Here is a 12,781-nt window from a genome sequence, read left to right on the forward strand (position 1 = left end):
ACAAAGGTAACATGAAGGAAAATTCTTTGAAAGCCAATGCCATGCTACGATATGAAGGACAAAAGAGAAAAAAGAAAAAAAAAGATAAAAGGCAGCAATTTTCCTGCTTATACCACTGGGAATGTAATTCCTTCCTTCAGCACAGCAAAGCTCAAAAATATAGGGCACAGTGTGGGACAGAGGGTCAGTGGGTTATACTTATTTATACACTATCTCTATTTGGTTCAAGGACTCCTCTCAGATAGAAAATAGAAAGAAAAAAGCCTTTCCCTGGTGGAGCTTTCAGCCAGTAGAAACTGAATATAATATTGTGCTTTTACAACATGCAATAGATCACCAAATTCATTTTTATTGGGGTCATAAGAAAGGATTTTAGCTCTAGACTTCAGAGTTAAGGAGCTGGTGCACGAACGATATGGATTTCTTATATGAAGTGCCTCATTGCTATTGTGGATTTTGGGAGGTTGGGGTGAGGGAAGGGGGATGTTGTTAGTTTTTACACTGAGCTAAGTATTTGTCTGGAGTTCAAGACTAATTATATTGTTGTTGTGTCTGAAAATTATACATACTAAGGTAAAATGAACTTTCACATAAGCCAAAGGAAAGTAATTTGAAAAGGCAAAAAAAGCAAGCCTGTTCTAGCCTATATTTAATATTTTACTATCATTGTTAGTGCTTTTTGTGATTTTTTAGGGGTTTTTTTCTGTTTAGACATTTCTGTACTTCTATTCTCTCCTCATTTGTTTAGATCATTTCTAGATGTAGGATATAGAAAAGCTGTTACAGATATACCACATTTCACTGTTTGCAGGTCAGCTTTCAGCTCGTGGGTGTTGCCAAGGGACTCTGTGTGTTTGCTCTGATCTTCTGGGCTCATCCTTCCATTCTGCCAGGATCAATTACAAGGTTTGCTGTTACAACACTGGGTCCAGTGATCTGGGCACTTCACTGCACCATCGGTGACCTAGAGAAAGAAAAAAACCAAATTACTGATGAGAAATTAAAAACAAACAAATAAACAAACAAAAACCTAAACCACCAAACAAAGAACCCAAAAAAAGTCAAACAAAACACCAATGAGAGAAACAGCTCACATTTGATTCACTTTAGGAGAAGCAATTAATCCACATGCACAGAAAACAACAACAAATCTTATCACAATCAAGAGTGCTGAAATAAGTATAGTTGGCATACAGACAAAAATCAGGAAAAATCTTGTATCCCCTCTTTAAAATTCTCCTCTATTCAAAAGTCTTTCAATGTACCTTGTTAAAAGTTAAAACATTGCCACAAAGTCTTCAGTTACATGAATATGAGTTTCTTCCTTCTTTGCCTAGGATTTTACAGTAGAGAACCGTAGCATTTTCTTTTAATTTTTCTCTTTTTCTTCTCATCATCCTTTGCCTGTGCCTGGGAGAATTCAAGCCATATATATCTAATACCTGGGAGAAAGGTAGAAAAACAAATCTAAGAATATGTACATCTGAAAGGGCTCCTGCATTTGCTGGGGCCATTAGAAGATAAAGATAAACTTGTGAGCCAAGTTAGAACAAAAGGCTAAGAGTCATTTGAGGAAAAGTCTGTGATGTCTTTAAATAAACAGAATTAGTACAAATGGAGACTGTGATGATATTTAGCTCCTTTCATAAGAAATAAGCTCCACATTCAAATTAAACTTTATAATAGCCTTTCAGGCAAGCAAGAAGTATTGCCCACATTAATTAAAAAAAACAAAAACAAAACAAAACAAAAAAAAACCAAACAAAACACAGAACTAGCACAAATTATATAGTATATTTGATCCATACTTTTAAAGTATATTGGCCTATAGTCAATAAGAATGAGGGACTTCTAAGGACTTTTAGACAAATCTTAAGTTTCTTTCACACAAATGCAAGACACTTCACCTCAGTTTTTCTATTCTTGCTCAAAAGCAAACATTGGACTTCAACTATGTAATCCATGTAACAGATTTTTCACACTGGGAGAGCGGTTCCCTGGAGGCAGCTCTGTAAAAGGACAGAGGTCAAACAGTGAGTTTAGGAGCTGTATGCTCAGTGTGTGTCTCAGCAGTAAATCAAGCCTTTTAATTATTTGCAGTCTATGGCAGAATTTCATGGATATGCCTATTTTGCCAGTGTTCTCTCCTGAGCTCAAGCTCCTCTATTAAAGGGATGGAAATCCAGACTCCAAATAGTAAATCTTTGGACTTCATCAAGCAGCTTTTCAAAGTTCATAATAATAGCCCGAGTACTGAATTTTGTCTTCTTAAATGTACATTAGAATATGACAGTCTCTACTATGCTAGTTATTCTCATCTCTTATTCACTGCCAGAAAGTTGACAAGTGACTCCAATCAATCCATTATGTGAATTTTCATCATCTCATTATTTTACTTTGAAAACAAGTATCAGTAAATATCTGCAAAACTATCCTGGTATTTTATTTCATAGATGTCTTAAAAATGCTCCTAAAATATAACACTGACTCATATATAATTTTTTTTTGCAAGCCTATGCTCACTAATTCTTTCCTTGTTTTCCATATCTATCTGTCAACTGCCTCCTGTCCTAGCTGCTTCCTAGGTAGAGACCACCTTTCTATTCAATATTTTAACAGACTTCTGCAAAAGTCTACTTGGCCATGATTAGAGCTCTTAAAAATGCAGTGATATCTGCTCTATCAGCAATAAATAAATGCAGCATTGATTTCTTTCACCAAAGTGAACAATGTGTTCTTAAAAACCACAGGTCATCTGATTTTGATGATTCACTACAGGCAATCTAGCCAGCAAGATTCAAGTGAACGTTTTCTGGCTCTTGCACTGCTGTTCAAAACATCACCTTCAGTATCCTTTTGTATACAAGCTCTTTAGTAGAGGTAGGTTTAATTTAGCTCTTATCCATATTTATAATGGTCCTCTAATCATCATTGAAAACAATACACCAAAGCTGACAAACTCTGTTACAAGAGCAATTCCAGTAAAATCAGTGGGATGTGCACCTGATTTAGGACTATTTCAAACATTGAGTACTTGCTGACTCCATTCATGCCACATATTGTAAATGTTTATTGCCTCACCCCTTATAGCTTTAACAAAAAAAAGCTCAGTTACACCATACCCAAAAAGTAAAATAAAATGTATCTTCAAAAACTATGAGGTCACTTTAAATCATGTATTATCTTTAACATAAAAGAAAAAGTTTATAGCTTTTTTTTTCCTTACTTTATGTTATCTTGGTATTTCTTCTATGCTTTTATGGCTAGAAACTCACTAATTACTTTTCATTTAAAGGCAAGAGTCTTGTGTAAATACATGAGTTGGGGATTTAAGAAAACCCTGAATGTCACAGCACTGTATAATATCATTTTTTAGAAGTTTTGTGAAGAAATAAAAACAAATTCATTTTTTCTTCCATAAAATATATACTACCATTTTCTGAATTAGACTACTTGATATGATAGTGGTTTTAACTTAATTTGAAGAAGAAAGGCATTCCAGAAGAAAAACTTTATTCACTAACAGAAAATTGACAGATGCCTTTTTTATGGGTTGATTGCATTTCAGTGTTTTTCAAGTGATGACTCAGGTTTTCCTTTTATTTATCCACCCACAATTCCTTTCTAGATAGCTTATTTTTATTTTTTTAATGGAACATATTAATGAAGTAACATATTTTGCTAGACAAACCTCAATTTCTCCCCTCTCTCTTCCTCTCCCTTCCACAGTTAAAGAGCAAGCACATCCCCAGAACATGACTGTTTATTGAAATGAAAGTCTTTAGGGTATTTTGGAAGCAGGAGACTTCGAAGCTTGAGTGAGGTACTCCACTGGCAAGCTTTCAAACTTATTTGCAGATCAGGACCTCTTTTGTAGAAGTCTCCCCAGGAGGAAGGCAGTTAGACACCTGCCAGTAGCCTGCAGTGGCACCATCCCACTGTGATGTTAATGAGATGAATGAGAGCACTACGGAGAGCTGCAATAATTACAGGGTGAAGAGCTTGTCTTTTCCTGGCCCTCCTCTCTGGGCTGCCTGTTCTATAAAGCAGGGTCTTTTGTAATACTAATTACAAATGTTAATTAAACATTTCTTTGGAATTTTGCCCTCCATTAATAGGTCAGATAAACAGGGAATAGCAATGACAGGCACGAGTCATTATAGGCCACATGAGAAAAATACCATTTATTTGTTCCCTTCCTTTAGTCCCTCCAAAGACATAACTTCTATTTTAATTTTGTTTTATTAAAGAGACACTAAAACCACTGAACTATAGTGTTTCTGCAAAGACATAAAATAAAAATAATTTTTACGATAATGGAGCTAAACCTAGTTCTTACGCCCCTTCCGCTACTACTCAATCTAGTCTGTGTTGGCTTGACAAATTTTAAGCATAATCATGACTCTAAGGCTACATAAAAGCCCTTCCAAACACAGATTTAAGGAAACATTCATGACAGCTGTTGATGACAGCACAAAATCTAGTTTGACGGCTTGCTGTGGCATGAACAGCACATGGCATTCCAAATCGTTGCACTAATCCCATTTCCAACCCAGTCCCTAGAATTACAGGAGTGACCCCTGCTCAGATCAGAACTGAGCACAAGCACTTGGCACATATTGCCACAAAAAAAAAGCTCTACCTCTTGCCTGACAGTCTGCCACAGCCAGATGCTCCCATCCAGGCTCACATGGAGCAGTAATTTAATACATCAGCAATACTATCTATTTCAGTGAAATAACTTCTGCTGGCTCATCTTACCTTTCTTACAGTTTACATTGCTAAGGCACAAGAGGGAACCAGACTAATTCCCAATTTCATCCTTTTAATATTTTTTTCCAATACGTATATGTGGTTTTAAAAAGTATTTGATGAAACCAAACAGAAAAAATTCTTTTTGGAAGAAATTAAGCCAAAAGATGCACTTTAAGAGCAAAATTAATGCATTCCAACAAAGACATAAAGGAACTTCACTGCAAACATGAGAAGGATGAGAAAGGTTTCACTCTCAAGATTCATTCTACTGGGCCATGTCACTTGTGAATGCAGTCATAGACTTTCTCTAATTTAATCTTATTTCCATTACCCTAAAATAAGAATTTTACATTTTTTCACTTTGTCACATAACCCAGAGCTGGGATCTTCTGTTTTGACAAGGAATGAGGACTGGTACAAAACTGAAAAATCCATTATTTTCCCCTACAGCTCCATTGCTTTGACAGCAGCACACCATATAAGAAATAATGGTGAGACAAAACCTATGGTATATGTCAATATCAGAACCTCTTGAAGGCTTATGACTCAAAGGTATCTTTCTGCATACTATTAGTAACCATGGCATCACTGGCCCGGGTCATCAGACTGCATACTTACTCACACACTCCTTCACACCATGGACTTTGAAAATAGTCTGGTTTACAAACCTAAGCATGTCAAGACCTGCACCTTTACAGTGTGAGATGGATAGATACATGAAAGCTGACCCAGGCTCATTTACAGATTCGTAGAATTTACCAAAGTTTTGATTCTTTCATCGGAGATTTCTGAATAAGTTATTGCCACACCAGCGCTGGCAGCTTTGATTTCACAAAGCAGAAAATGTGACTGTGCAGAGCTCTGAGTACTCCCACAATTTCCAAAATGCCCCAAGATGTATCATGAGCCTAACTCTCTCCTCAGCAGCCTTCTATCTCCCACTTGCAATGCAAAAAGGCAAGAGGGCTAAGGAAGCCCAGGTCTCTCTAAGCCCATATGACTCCAAAAAGCTGTTTTGCACTGTTACAGCCTCTGTGAAAATTCAGTCTCGTGTACTTGGTTGAGTCAAATAACTGTTTTCTCCTACAGCTGCTAATCCAGCTGTACATTGCCAGCTCCAATGGTAGAAAGGCAAGGAAATTACCCAGCCTACCACTGAAAACATGGCTGTCAGCATTGAGACTGTTCAGAGCTCTTCTACTCTGCTGAAGATCACAGTAACTAGCGAAGTATCTTTTATATCTCTGGTGATCCTTTTATCCTTGCTAATCATGCCCACAATTTCAGCTGAGTTTGCAATTGTTCTAAAATGATTGTCAGGATCCTAAAACTAGCTTGCAGCTGAGGAACAACATGGAATTTAAACAGAAAAGCCACAAATAAGAGCAAACAAAACACTGATGCAAATAAGACTCTTTTGATTATCCACACTGATTTCTTAGTACAGGCCATTGATTTTTAGTGCAGAAATCTGTACATCAGTCCATAGCTTCTGAATTAGAGTATACACTTTTCAAAAGACATTAATTTTTGATCTACAAACTTCATTTGATATTTATTGTTCAAAGTATCATTTAATAAGTTGCTATAATGATAAAATATATCAATGATTAAAATTTACCTTTCAAAAATCTGAATTTATCTGATTTCAGCTTCTGGACACTTGATCTTGTTACACCTTTTTCTGCTAAGATTAAAGACCCATAGTGTTCTTCACATAGATATTTTCAGATCATGACACAGTCACCTGTCAACCTTATCTTTGATAAAGTAAGTAGATTGATTTTCTTAAAATCCCACACTGGAAGAGCATGGTTTTCTTCAGCAGAGGGAAAAAAATAATTCCTAGAAGTTCTCTGAAACACTGTGATATAGCTAGGTAGTTTCACAGAAAAAGTGTCACACTTCCACCTTTGTTTTTAAACCATGCTATAAAAATTAAACTGACATAGCAGGAAGCTGGACCTCCAGAGCTTTCACTCAGTCTGAATTAACCTATAATCCTATAATTCCTAAATTCTTCAAGGCAGCAAACAAAGTAGGAAGTGGGTTTAAAAGCAAGATAGACAGTATGTTTCAGTAGAAGGCACTCCAATGAATTCAGTATGTCCACAGCATGTTACACCACCTGAGACTCTAGAGCAATAAAAAAGATATAAATCATAATGGTCCAAGCATAAGTCTGACTTAATAGGAAGGTACTACATTTATATATATATATATTTATATATATATGTATAAAAGGAAAATATTTTTTACTATAATAGTAACTAGTCTTCTGAAGTCTATTTTATAAATACTTTAGGAGACATACAAATTGCTCTACACAATATGGCAGTTCCCATCTTTCGTAGAAAACATTTCAGTCTCTATAAAAAACTGAATATTTCAGAAGTAGTTTTACAGACCAGTTATTTAGCTTCATTTCCACTACATTTTGCAAGATGCCATAATAATTTTGTGCTGAATGTGTGGCAATTTCTCCCATTTCATTTTGTAAGACACCACAATAACTGTTTGCTTAAAGTATGGCAATTTCCTGGAAAAGCACTTTTCACTGGACAAGACTTTGATCATGCCAGGGAATGTACCAGCACATTGCAGCAAAGCCATGTCAAACATTTACCATGACATCAGATCAGATGTATTAACCTAACTCATCTGTCTTGTAAGTCTGTCCCAGAAGGCTATGTCATATTCATGCCGACTTTAACTTCTGACAGTGTCATTCTAAGGAGTCTTAATTTTTAAGATAAGTTACTACATTGGATTACTGTTTTGAATGCAGGTCTTTGGATCAGAAAGATCCAAAAACCTGTAGTCTGGGTAAGTCTACACCATTGATTATGTGTGGCCCAGGGTGTACGTTTGAAGTCAGGCTTTCAATCCTTCTCTATTTACCTCGTTTGGGTTTGCATTGCAGGACAGTTTCAGAATTGATTATCGGTAACCCTTTTGGATGAAATCAAGTCAGAATATACATTTTCAGAGCTGGTATGAAGGAACTTCCCCACAAACACTTAAAGGGTGGCCAAAGGGTTTTGCTCTGCAGATTCACTTTCTAGTATAGACATAGCTTTTCACTAATTTCATCCTATTTTGATCATTTTCATCTGTCAAAATAATCTGAGAGAGAAACACTTTGGAACCAGTTGTCTGTAACTGTTTTATATAGTTCTCTCTTTCCAGTATGGTTATAAGGTAGTTTGAATTTATCCAGCTTAGTATGTACACGTGCCTTTGGGTATAGAAGGCTGAGGAAGCAGGAATTGCTGTTTAAAGAAGGACGCACTTCATGCATGTGCTCAATTTTTCATAGAATTTTTTAGTCTAATACTTACTATGAATGCATGGTTTATTCTGTCAGTGGTCTGTGGTTAACACTCCCTATATACCTATCAGCATGATAAACTGTAATGACTTCATAATAAAGTTAAAAGCCCAACATAAACGCAGAAAATCAAGGAATTTCAGAGGTAAGATTTGAATTTCATCCCCCACCCTTATTTGTACTGGAACATTATGAAACAGTGATATCCTAGTTTCTTAAGCACAAATATAGAAAATGTAAGGACAAGAATATAAAAATGAAAACCGTGTATGTTCTGACAGGTTCCCATATTTCCTCAGAACTTACATGTTTTCTATCATTTTGCAAATTCCCAAAACATTTTTGCTAAAGCTTTTTCCTTTATCTCAATGATAGCTGCACCATTTCATAATGAGCCAAGGCTAAAATAATTTGATACATTTTTGAAAAAAAAAAATCTAGTTGATGGTTTACACTACAGAAGAACATGTTAATAAAAGAAGGCTGTCAGACAACATATCATCACTTTATACTGAGTCATGGTGCCTGTGACATAAATGCCATGAAAGAGCTCTGGAGTTTTTGGTTGTCTTATTTTTTTGGAGTGTTTCTTTGCTTGTTTGCTTCTGGTTTGGTTTGTTGTTTGTTTTTTTTTAATCTGGAGAAAGAGTAGTATACTTTAAGTAAACTCTCATATAAGGTTTTTCCATTTTGCCTTCTCCTTTCACCTATAGACCTAATGCTCTGGCAATAGGTTATGCAAAGCATAGGCTTACTTATTGATTATTAGCATAAAAATAGGATTTGGATACCAGGATCTGCCAGTGAGTACTCCCAAAAGCATGACCTTACAAATTGAACTTAGGTGCCTTGCTTTCTATTTGTATGACCTAGAAGGCTTTCTGTAGTTTTCAAAAGCTAGGAGCAAAAGTCCAGCTAAAATTCAACAGCTCTGCAGGTACTCAGCATTTTCCAAAATCAGACCCAAATCACATTTCTTATATTGAGTTAGGATCTTGGTGTTCAATCTTTTACATAACTTTCCAGCTCAGCTCTGCAGTCTGATTCCCCACCATACAACTTTCTTACTGAAAGTGAAAGACAGTGTTTTTTCTACCTTTTCTACTAGATCTGATCCTGTTGGACAAGATTTGTCTGACCTGTTATGAAAAGCTTCCAAACTGCTGGAAGGGAATTTGGCTGAAAGATTACCACTAAGTGCTCATGCAGTGATTTGAAATTTTGCCTGTGAATGATTAGAGAGTGGTTATAGGAATAAAAGAAAATCTAGATACCAGGATGTCGGGGATTCCAATTCCCTGGTAGATACTACTTATAAATTATTACGTATTATATTCCAGTCATTCATATTCCTTTGGTGCAGAACTGTTTGGGTTTTTGGCTGATATGATAGATAATATTCTATTCGTACTGGAATAACATAGAATTCTACAATCAGTTATTTGGAAACATCATTTCTAAAACAGTCTATAAATCTTTCAACAAGTATTTTCATAGGAAGAAGATTCACTGAGGATATAAAGTCCCAGAATTTTATTTGAGATAGGAATTTCAACTTAAAAGTCTGAAAACTCTCAAAATTTAAGTCAAGATTTAGTTCTAAATTTTCAGATGAAAAAAATTGTATTCTTTTAGGGCAAATGCATTTTCCATACTGCAAAATAAATGAGGGGAAAAGAGATTGATATTATTGTTCATTCTGTGTAGGACATCACAGTTTTGAAGAAACACCAAGCTGAATGATCTTTTTTCAGTACTTCATATATTGTCAGAATCACTCAGAATTGTGATGGCATTCTCCATCCTGCCCTCCCAACCCGACCTGTATTCCCCATAACTCTATTCAACTCATTACCACTAGTGGTGATGGCAATGGATGTGTCTGGTTGTGATGACTGCATCTGACTCATAGTGGATTCAGGGGAGAGAGGTAACACAATTAGCCAAGGGCTGATCTAAGCAACAGCAACTCCCTCCACCTTGTCCTCTAGGCACCAGAAAAGTAAATGTACCTTGTCACTGAATCTTGTTAATAACACACACCTTTACTTCCCTTAACCATAATGCTGATCAAATTGACTCAAGTCAGATTTGGAAGAAACTAATTTCTGTAGTCAATATGCAAATATATCTATAAGTCAATTTCTTACTCCACAAGTAGCAGACAGGACCTGTTTAGCTCTCCTGCTAAACAGAAGGATCCCCCCCTGAGTACAAATGCCTCTCAAGATTACTCCTTGAGGCTGAGAGATTCCTCGCTTCAACAGATTCTCAGTGATTAATAACATGCTAAACTTGAAAATCTTAGCTAACTAATACAAATGATTGATTATGCACATATAATCCTTTAGACATAAACCATTGACCAAGTTGGGACTAAGTCTGGATCCAGACGCATACAAATTCCCCTCTGAGAAGGAATTTATAACCCAAGGGAGTCATTTCTGAACCTCATGACTCAGTCAGAGGGTCTCCCTGATAATTTTGCCTGATCTTGTATTTATGCAGCAAATAAGCAAATGGACCTTGTCCATAACTGAATCTTGTTAACATCTGTCACATTTACTATCAAACCTTGTTAAATCTCTGTTATCTATGAACATATTACTACTTCTCTCTCACAAATAAACTGTGTCACATCATCCACAACAAGAATTACATAGATAACTCTTCACATTAATGCAGCCCATGAAATTCTGGCCTGAGATAAAATAATGAAAAATTGTTTCAATTCACTCAGAGATTCAAAGGCAAAATCATGCAGAATAGGGGTATGATAGGAAGAGACTTGTATCTTCAGGAGAGCTCTTCAAGGCTCTTTCCACAGCTAAACGATTTCTTTAGTTGGTGCATTGAGGAAATCTGCCTTAAATTTATCTTTTCACAGAATATTTGTGGAAGAAGTTACAGCCTTTGTTCTCAGAGAAATGCAAGAGCTGCAATTACACCAAGCCTCTTATGGAGTATCCTGGTGGGAAGAGGGCCCTTGTGCAATGTCCTTTTCCGCACACCCAAGCAGAAGTCAGGCATAATATATTTCAGAATGAGGATGCTGAATTCCCCTGCTACTTCAGCAGAACAAATCAGGATGCATACTTCCATCTTGCGTATCAGGATGAAAGAGATCAGTGCTGGAGACAACGGAGAAATCAAGCAAACTCTGCACTGAGAAAAATGTGATGGGGAAACCCCATTGTCTGCTGAAGAAAATTCACTGTTCTTTCTGTCAGAAGTTAAATCCTATGAGTGTCAAATACACTTGATAAACAGAATTTTATGGCTAGGAGCTTTACTTCTTTCTGCTATGTGCTGGACTCCTGTCCATTTGAAGACAAAGCAGGTGCTATGAAATAACTTCAGAGAGCTTTACAGCTACAGTGAATGACAAAGATATACAGAGGGATTGGGACTCAATCATTTGCATTTAATTGCTGAACCAAAAAAGTACAACTTGTATACCCACAGGTCTTCAGCCTGGTTATATGGGAAGAGGAGACTGATAAACAAGACCATGTTGTGAAGGCCTGAGTAGAAATTAACAGACTCTGGTTCCAGAATGGAAATGCATTTGACATTATTGCAAGGCAGGAGAGGGTGGCTTTGTACCAGGCTGGAATGGTGTCATTTCAGTGGTCTAATGGCGGCCTTTGGGTGGAGCCCTGACACTGGGTCTATGTGAAAGTCTTTCCATGAGATAAAATGAGATACAACCACAAAAAAGAAAAAAGGAGGCCAAGCCACAGCCTTTCACCTTACTGCTGACAGTGTAGCAAGTTGAGTCATGGTACAATGGATATGGTGTGTCCTCAAAAGTTATCTCTTATCCTAACTTGGAGTCTCAGATGTAAAGCAGTGCTGAACCTTCAATTATTATTACACCAGTACAAAAGCCATTGCCTCAAGAGGCTCTAATTCTCACTCACTACAGGTCCTGGGCCCCACACAGAGACCAAAATTAAAGATGACTAAGCTCTGCCTTCACCCTTCAGGAAGCAAATCTTAGAATGACCACCAAGGCAAACTGACATATCAGAGGGAAATCTAGCCTGACAGGGCCAGCACTAAAGACATTTCAGGGATAAAGAGAGATCTGTCTCTACTCTACAGAGCTATTGATCCACTACTATGCAACAGCACTGAATTCTCCCTTACTGGAGTAGCCTAGGTAATCACAAGCAGAGTTAAGAAGCCCTCTCAAACAAGCCTGAGAGGGCAGGATTGAGGTAAGAGACTTCTGTGATAGTGTTCTTCTAGGAGATGTTTTCATATATAATGCTGAAATCACACTCTAATGAGTATTTCAATTCTCACTAAAGGTAGAAAAGGTACCCAAAATGTTTTTGCTGTTTTCTAGTACGTCTGTTGGCTGCTCTGTAATACCCATCAGAAGCAGCTCTAGTTCTTAGTGATATGGGAAGTTTGGGTCACCATCCTGTTGGTCCTTTGTCAGATAGAAAAAATTCAGAATCTGTTGTCTTCCCTCTCCTTTTTTTTTCTTTTTCCTTTTTTTTTTCCTCTGAACAGTTTGAATGGCAGACTAAAGAATAATCCTGTTCACAGCTAATGTGCAGTAACAGGATTGAGCAAAAACCTCACTTAAGAAGCTTTCATCTGGGTCAGGACATTCTGATACCATATTTCAAGATATATGTTCCTTACACTTGTGTAGAGATAAATGTTTCAACTGTAGGCTTA

The 12,781-nt window shown here is 36.8% G+C and overlaps 2 long non-coding RNA genes across 3 annotated transcripts; one reads left to right on the plus strand and one right to left on the minus strand.

The window, feature by feature from the left end:
- Nucleotides 1-1,227: 1,227 nt before the first annotated feature.
- On the minus strand, nucleotides 1,228-7,323 carry LOC135418689 (uncharacterized). Its single transcript, XR_010432626.1, has 3 exons — nucleotides 7,164-7,323; nucleotides 1,908-2,009; nucleotides 1,228-1,442 (listed from the first exon to the last, which is right to left on the minus strand). It is a non-coding gene; the product is annotated as an uncharacterized LOC135418689 (long non-coding RNA).
- A 121-nt stretch (nucleotides 7,324-7,444) lies between these two features.
- LOC135418724 (uncharacterized) lies at nucleotides 7,445-11,358 on the plus strand. Of its 2 annotated transcripts, XR_010432651.1 has the most exons (3): nucleotides 7,447-7,581; nucleotides 7,679-7,749; nucleotides 10,974-11,358. It is a non-coding gene; the product is annotated as an uncharacterized LOC135418724 (long non-coding RNA). The 2 variants fall into 2 exon arrangements; XR_010432637.1 differs by lacking the exon at nucleotides 7,679-7,749 and having other exon boundaries at nucleotides 7,445-7,581.
- Nucleotides 11,359-12,781: the final 1,423 nt, after the last annotated feature.

This window comes from Pseudopipra pipra, chromosome 1 (assembly GCF_036250125.1).
Source record: "Pseudopipra pipra isolate bDixPip1 chromosome 1, bDixPip1.hap1, whole genome shotgun sequence".
NCBI lineage: Eukaryota > Metazoa > Chordata > Aves > Passeriformes > Pipridae > Pseudopipra > Pseudopipra pipra.